Raw genomic sequence first — 8478 nt, 5'->3', positions numbered from 1 at the left:
GGAAATAAAAGGAATAAAAACGTGAGATAATTATATAGATTGCTCGAAAAATATGCTCTTCGAAATCAAAGATTCAACTAGATTTTTACTCGCACAATCTATTAAATGCACCAACAAGCATTCATTGCAAATGAGCACCTAAGTTTATTCCTCGGAACTAAAAAAGTTACATCCTGACTTATGGATCCTGCTGAGAATCGTCGTAGAAGTAGAAGCAGGCGCGTACGCAGGGGGGGGGGGGTTGGGGGGTTAACCCCCCCCCTTTGGTATTTTTATGTGTATAAACCCCCCTAAAAAAAACGAACCCCCCCCCTTTGTTTTGTTTGTTTTGTTTTTTTTTAAATTAATCAAAAAAAATTATTCCCATTGCTGACCCAAAAAAGGTGACCTTACCCCCCCCCCCCCCTCCCCAACGGAGCAAAATGTCAAATTTTCAAATTTCGAGAACCAAAAAAAAAAAGTGTCCTCTTACCCCCTTTAAAAAAAAAAAATTATTCCCATGGCTGACCCCAAAAAGGTGACCTTACCCCCCCCCCCCTCCCCCATAGGAGCAAAATGTCAAATTTTCAAATTTCGAGAACCCCAAAAAAAAAAGTGTCCTCTTACCTCCTTTAAAAAAAAAATTATTCCCATGGCTGACCCAAAAAAGGTGACCTTACCCCCCCCCCCCCCCCCCCCCCCCCCCAACGGAGCAAAATGTCAAATTTTCAAATTTCGAGAACCAAAAAAAAAAAAGTGTCCTCTTACCCCCCCCCCCCCCCCCGGTTATTCAGCGGCTGGCTGAGTCGATGCGAAATTTTCGGCCCGATTTAAAAATGTTAACCCCCCCCCCCCCCCCCCACCCCTTGAAAAAATCCTGCGTACGCGCCTGAGTAGAAGTACATCCTCCAGATTTTATTGAATAATGATTTGTGAGTGTTTGTTTTGCGTGACTGCTAAAAAAATGTGTGTGCTACTATGCTAACTCAACTAGGAACCCTAGGGACCTACGTCCTCAGTAAGCAGAGGCGGCCCTCCGGGGGGGGGGGCAAGGGGGGCACAGTGCCCCTTTTTACATAGGAAAAATGCCCCTTTAACTTTTTAAAAAGTGCCCCCTTTTACAAAGGAATAGAGCCCCTTTTACTTTGACAAGTGCCCCTATTAATTTTTTAAAAGTGCCCCTTCCCCTTGTCAACTCTGATAAGTGCCCTTATTTTGCACACGTGCCCCTTTTCCTTCGACAAGTTCCCATTTTTCTTTGCAATAAGTGTCCATTTTAATATCTAGTAAGTGCCCCCCCCCCAAAAAAAAAAGGTGCCCATTCACGTCTGATAATTGACCTATTTAAATCTGAGAGGTACATGCCTTTTTTACTTTGACAGGTGCCTTTTTCCTTTGTAAGAAGTACCCCTTCCCTCTCTCAATAACTACCGCCATATTAAATCGGATAAGCGCACCTTATATTTCACATGTGCCCTTTTTCCTTTCTAATAAGTGTGCCCTTTTTCCCAATGATAAGTGCCCCATTAAAAAACAACCCCTTTCCCCCTTCTCATAAGTGCCCGTTCTCTGATTTTCAGGTACGAGAAGTTACTCCTTTTCACTTCCGAGTCAGATAAGTGACCCCTTCACTTCCGATAAATGCCCCTTTACAATCTGATCGGTGCCCATTTTCTTTTAGCTAATGCACATTTTCCTTTACTACAAGTGTCCCCTTTTCCTCTCATCATTAAAGGTGCCCTAGCTAATTTCAAGCGACTAAGAGCAATTTCCCTCAAAGCTCGCACGCATCTATCATATACTTACATGTATGTTACTTATCAAAGGTATTTTCAGTCTTCCGTTATGCGAATGTGGGAGGGGGAGGGGCAAAGGTGTGGGACGGTTTTTGAAGTTTAGTTGTATTAAAAAAAAAAAATAGTTAGCAAAACTGTATAGCATAAAAACTGTTTTCACACTTCAATGTTACTTTGCCGGTAATAGGTGTGCAGTCTGAAGGGTTGCCCGTTTTGAAGGATACCATGCGAGGGAGCCCAGGCTAGCGGACGAGCGAGAAGACTCTATCATTTGTATTAGTCTATGAACGCTGCACTCTTGGGCCCTCCAGAGCCTACATTTGGGTTGCAGTTTTCATTCAGAATATGCTATTTAACAAATGTGCACTTTTTCAAATTTTCTGGGAGGGGGAGTATTCCCATGCCCCCCCCCCCCCAGGTCGCAGCACCAGGGCGTATGCCTATTCAACACATGATAATAGGACATAGTTAGGCCTATTTCCGAGCGAGCGAATTGTTTGAGCCAGCACAAAATATATGTTTTACATTGTTTTTGTGTTTGTGTGTGTTGTGAGCGATTTTATGCCAATAGGCTAATTTGACTACGTCCCACAAAAAAGTTTGCAGTTGAAAAATGTCTCACCTAATGATATTTTAAATTTGTTCATGAAACTTTGATACTTGATAAATTTTGATAGCAGATGGTCTTGCTATATCGAAATTGCTCAAAAATGAAAGAAGGGGGGGGGGGGCGGGGGCAGGAAAAAGGAAAGAAAAAACGATCTTTCCGCCTCGATCGGCCGCCTGGGTGAGCAAATATGAGCTATATTTCACGCATGTTATTAGAAGGTGCAGAATGGCTACACTCAGGGGCGGCCGAGCGATTTACAAAGTGGGGGGGGGGGACCAAGAAAAAGGGGCACTTTCTGGGAAAAAAGGGCACCTACAAAGTGAAATATCAAAGCGAGAATATACAATCTTTTAGACTTAGGCATATACCCCTGTATTGTGATTACATTATCAGGGATGATTTCAATATTTGTTTCACTTTATACACCATACATGATATTGCTTAGGCATCATGCTTTGCAGTCGGGTGTGATGGTCTAACTTATTTGCGAGCGAGCGAAGCAAGCAAGGACATTTTTTAATATTTGTGAGATCGCATTGCGAAAAATACATCTTATAAAGAGGAAAATACCCAATCCTGATGGGGTTATAAGCACATTCTCATAACGGAAGACTGAATAGACCTTTGATAGGTAACATAAGTATATCATCTATAGATCTGATGTGTGCGAGCATAGCGAGCAAGCTTTGGGAGAAATTGCTCTTAGTCGCTTGAAATTTGGGGTGCGTTTAATGATGAGAGGAAAAGGGAATTTGCCAAAGTACAAACAGTAATTATCAGAGGTGAAAATAGGGCACTTCATACACCTTCAAAAAGAGGCACTCAACCAGGGATGAACAAAGTCAGTCATGAAAAAAGGAAATGGGCATTTTTCGACGGAAAGGGGGCCCCCATTAGATTTTGATAGGGGCATTAGTATAGGAGGTGAAAAGGGGGGACAGGTCCCCTATTAGAAAGGAAAAGGGGCATGTTACGCATGTATCATTTTAAAAAGGGAAACTATCAGAGGTAAAAAGAGGAACTTATCGCACGTGAAAAGGGACAATGACCTGATATGAAAAGGGGCACTTATAATAAAGGAAAATGTGCATTAGTTGAAAGAAAATTGGCACCGATCAGATTTTGAAGGGGCATTTATCGGAGGTTATCGGGGCAGTTATCTGAAGTGAAAAGGAGTATCTTCTCGTACCTGAAAAGGGTCATTTACCAGAGAAGGGGCACTTATGGGAAGGGGCTCTTTTTAATGGGGCACCTATCATTAGGAAAAGGGGCACTTATTAGAAAGGAAAATGTGCATTAGTTGAAAGAAAATTGGCACCGATCAGATTTTAAAGGGGCATTTATCGGAGGTTATCGGGGCAGTTATCTGAAGTAAAGGGAAGTATCTCCTCGTACCTGAAAAGGGTCATTTACCAGAGAAGGGGTACTAATGGGAAGGGGCTCTTTTTAATGGGGCACTTATCATTAGGAAAATGGGCACATATTAGAAAGGAAAAGGGGCATTGGTTGAAAGAAAATGGACACCGATCATATTTTAAAGGGGTATTTATCGGAGGTTAAGAGGGCACTTATCTGAAGTGAAAATGAGTAATTTTTCGTACCTGAAAAGGGTCATTTACCAGAGAAGGGGCACTTATGAGAAGGGGAAGGGGCTTTTTTTAATGGGACACTCATCATTAGGAAAAGGGGCATTTATTAAAAATCAAAAGGGGCACATGTGAAAATATAAGGTGCGCTTATCCGAGTTAAATTGGGGGTAGTTATTAAAAGGGGTAGGGGCACGTATTACAAAGGAAAAGGGGTAGGGGCACTTATTACAAAGGAAAAGGGGCACTTGTCAAAGTAAAAGAGGCACCTCTCAGATGTGAATAGGGCAATTATCAGAGGTGAAGGGGGCACCAATCAAAAGTGAAAAGAGGCACTTCTCGTACCTGAAAAGGGGCACTTACTAGAGATTGAAAAGGGCACTTATGAGAATGGAAATTGGACACTTATTGCAAAGGAAAAAGGGAACTTGTCGAAGGAAAAGGGGCACGTGTCCAAATAAAAGAGGCACTTATCAGAGTTGAGAAGGGGAAGAGGCACTTTTTAAATTTTAATAGGGGCACTTGTCAAAGTAAAAGGGGCACTATTCCTATGTAAAAAGGGGCACTTTTTGGGTGCTTGAAAAAGTGGGGGGGGGGGCAATGTGCCCCCTTGCCCCCGGGAGGGCCGCCTCTGGCTACATTTCAATTGTTTTATTTAGTTCTGGCTGCCTGGTAACAGGGGTTTAATATAAGCCATTCAGTATTTCAATGTACAATAACTGTACTATCTGATTGGCTTTTGCATTAATAGTTGAGAGTCGTGAAGTAGCTATAGTGCTTCAATGGATTAAAACATTAAAGGCTTCCCGAAAGGCATATAAATGTTCATATTCTTATATTATCAAAACTTCATGGTCGAATGATATCATCTATAACTATCATGGCTTATATAGAGAGCTCTATCTGTTATGCAATCCCTTGCAGGCCATGTACATCCATCGGCAACCAATGCAATGCATCCAATGAATATAATGGGCGCTCCTAGATATACCCGCCCCTCGCTGATTACGGTACTTAAACTGGGCACGTAAAGAGCTAGGTTGCATCTCCTGCACACATGGCTAGATCGAGGTACGTTGATTTTCACACGTAAACCTGTAATAATTTACAAATACACATCTAGATCGAGCTCGAGCAGAGTATGGGTACGGGTATTTACATGAGTGATCGAGCTGCATCCATCCTCACCTTACTAATTATAGTTATCATGACACGCACAATTATCATCTAACAAGTAAGTACTGTACGTGCCCCTTGATCGAACGCTGTCCGATTCTTATTGTTTGTCAGTATATCACGTTATGCCTGCATGTTGATGTGATTTGTTAGCGCCTTTGAATGGCGCTATTGTTTGAACTTGAACTTGAACGTTGAACTAATATTTGCAGTTATACTTCTTGTTACTTGTAGCTTTCGGGTAAGCTAGCTATAGCCGCTCCCCGATCCCTACCCCTGCCCCTATATATAGGAACTGGGTACTCCGGCCTATACCCCCCTACACCGCGGCGACGGGCGGCTCAGACTAAAAAAGTGGACCAGATGTAGACTAGTTAGTATTGTAGATGTAGCCATGTGCATGTTCTCTATATCATATCTTCTTCTAGCTGTTTCTTCTTCTTCTTCTTCTTCTTGTTCAGAAGAAGAAGAAGAGGAATTAAAGGAAAAGAAGAGTAAGTAGATGATGAGGAGTAAAAAGAACCATACTAAATTTTAAAAAAATAAAGTTTTTATTTATGTCTAACTATAAGTGAACACAGTTTTACCCTTCTACCTGTTCATGCCAGACTTTAGACAGGTCTACAATAGATCGTTTGGCTCTAAACGAATGTTATGTATAGTAGAAGTGCATTATGTATAGCTATTTGAGGTCACCCTGAAAAGTAATGTCTCCCACTACTGTCTACAGATAATCCTGATAATCATTCAAATTAACAATTGCATTCTTTTAGTCTGTTTGAGACAAGAATATGTCTTGGTATGCTTGGTTCACTTACAAAATTTTGATTTAGAGCCCTAAAATATACTAGATGCATGAAAAGAGAGAAGGTCCTAATCTCTGCACAAATCGTGTATTGATCACTGTGTCTCAGTACATTTGACAAAAATAAATGTAAAAAGGAAAACAATCCTTAAAATCTTTAACCTCTTTTTTAAAGTTGGCAACATGTTATAGGTTCAAAGTTTTTCAAGTAAAATTTCAGTTTAACTTTTAAATTCACAAGCCAACCTTATGCAAGTTACAGAGAACAATATAGCAATAAAAGAAAAATGTAATATTTGCCAATTTGAAGAAGAAAGAGCGATCAATTTAGCAATTTAAGTAATAAAATCAATTAATACAAAAGTGAAATAAATAGAGAGACTAAAAAATGGAAGAACTAACACTATGAACTTGACTGACAAAGAAAGGGGACAAAATATACAGTTCCTCAGGTAGACAAAGGAACATCCCCTCACTGCTATTAATGTGTAGAACAGCTAGGTGTGACATGCATATTCACTCTTTACATAATAGCAGTGAAGGGATGTTCCTTTGTCTACCTGAGGAACTGTATATTTTTTCCGCTTTCTTTGTCCGTCATATTCATAGTGTAAGAAACTAGAGGAACTGAGGGTTAAAGGTGATAAATGTGGAGGAAATGGGATGAGACTGAGTAGGGATTAGTCTCCTGAATAACATTGATGCATAAACAAAAGAGACATTATAATTATGCTCTTTGAAGCTGATGGAAAAAAGTGGAACTTGTGGAAGTGAGGTAAAGAGCACAAACAGCTGGTGACAGAAAAATACATCCTTGAAATACATGTAAGAATAACATATGTAAAGGTATATAATACAAAGTTTTGGTATGGGGCCATGAATTTAGTTCAAATGAACTTATTGGAAGCATATGTGATCCTACAATATTCAGTGATTGTTGATAGCGGTTGAAATTGAGTCTAAAGTTATGACATTTGTAAATAATGAACTCTCTATGTTGTATAGCACCCTCTCAAGGTCAAGATATTAATTAAGCTATAAAACAATTGTTCTTGACTAAAATCAACCAATTAGCTATTCCTGTTTGGAAATTATATATCACAACTACATCTTCTGAGATTTTCATGGTCAAAGAGTATACTGGTAGCTATTTGAAATTTATCAAAATTTACCTTTATTTTTCTTGAAAGCAGATAGTGTTTAAGGGGGTAAACATTATAATTGCTTATATTGCATTCACAAGGGCATCAAAATATATCAAAATTGTAAAAAAATCACTATCCAGCCAATTTTCAAAATTTCCCAAAACTTTGTATTAATACCTTTAACCTATGTTTGCCACTCTCAACCCAGGTGTATGGGAACCTGATGGAAGATATTCCTTGAATGCTTGAGCGCTAAAGCCACTGGGGTAATGATTAATAGAGGCCTCAGTGAGAACAGTATCAGTACTGAAGAGGGTACCCTGGGTAAACAAGACAAAAGCTATTACAATATTAGTATTACAATCAAACTTGGATTTTGATCAGTGGATATTACAGCATGTTTGCAACCTTTGGAACTAGAATGCTAGATTCAAAATATCACAATACCTACTTTATGATGCATGTATACAGGCCATTCTTGTAATGTAATCAAATTTGATGCATAAGTCCTTGTTGAGTGCCTCAATACAAATGATTTCATTCACCTCTTACAAATAAATGTATTTCAATAGTCAGAATGTGAATTGCAAACATAAGTTTTTGCATATGGTAGGACAAACATTATGGATTGCCCTACCTAGCAACAGGTACAATGAAGTGTACCAATCGACACAACACCCATCCTGTAATTAAAAGATATATTTTTAGTAAAGTTAAAAAATGATTTGTAATCCTTACATTTAAAAAAAATGTCAGTTTGGAAGAATAGCCCCATGACAAGAAATGCTCTTCAAAATGTCCTCATATTTGAAATAGAAATAGCTGTGAAAGTTTTGACCAAATTGTACCTGAATCCTTTCATTTCAGGGAAAAAATTAATGTTTATTTTTCGGGGGCTACTTTTCAAGCTTGCCTACATGAAAATAACAGTCTATAATTTGTTTTGCATTGGACTCTATGCAAATTTATGGGGCTCTTTTCTGATTTTCGGGGGCTCTTTTGGGCATTTCGGGGCTAAATCTCCCTGAGCCCCCGTGTATTTTTTTCACTGTTTCATTTCCATAGGCTTAATACAGAGACCACCCAGTTCCCGTAGGTAATTGGTTACCAACTAAATCATTCACCCCCTGATTACCAGGTTTTGTAATTTGTTAAGTATATATATGACAAATTGAATTGTCCTGGGGGTGTTTCACAAAACTTGTCATCAGTGACAAATGACAGTTGTTGTTATAAGCTACTGAAATCCTTGCTTCTGATTGGTTATCAACAGATTTGTCACTGATTTTGGTCATTTGTCATTGAAAAAAGGCTTCGTGAAACACCCCCTGGTGTATGTATCTTGAGAATGTGACATATGAAAGCTTACATCTGAAAGTAT

Source organism: Strongylocentrotus purpuratus, unplaced genomic scaffold (genome assembly GCF_000002235.5).
Source record: "Strongylocentrotus purpuratus isolate Spur 01 unplaced genomic scaffold, Spur_5.0 spur5_scaffold_13, whole genome shotgun sequence".
NCBI lineage: Eukaryota > Metazoa > Echinodermata > Echinoidea > Camarodonta > Strongylocentrotidae > Strongylocentrotus > Strongylocentrotus purpuratus.
This window is presented reverse-complemented; position numbering follows the sequence as displayed.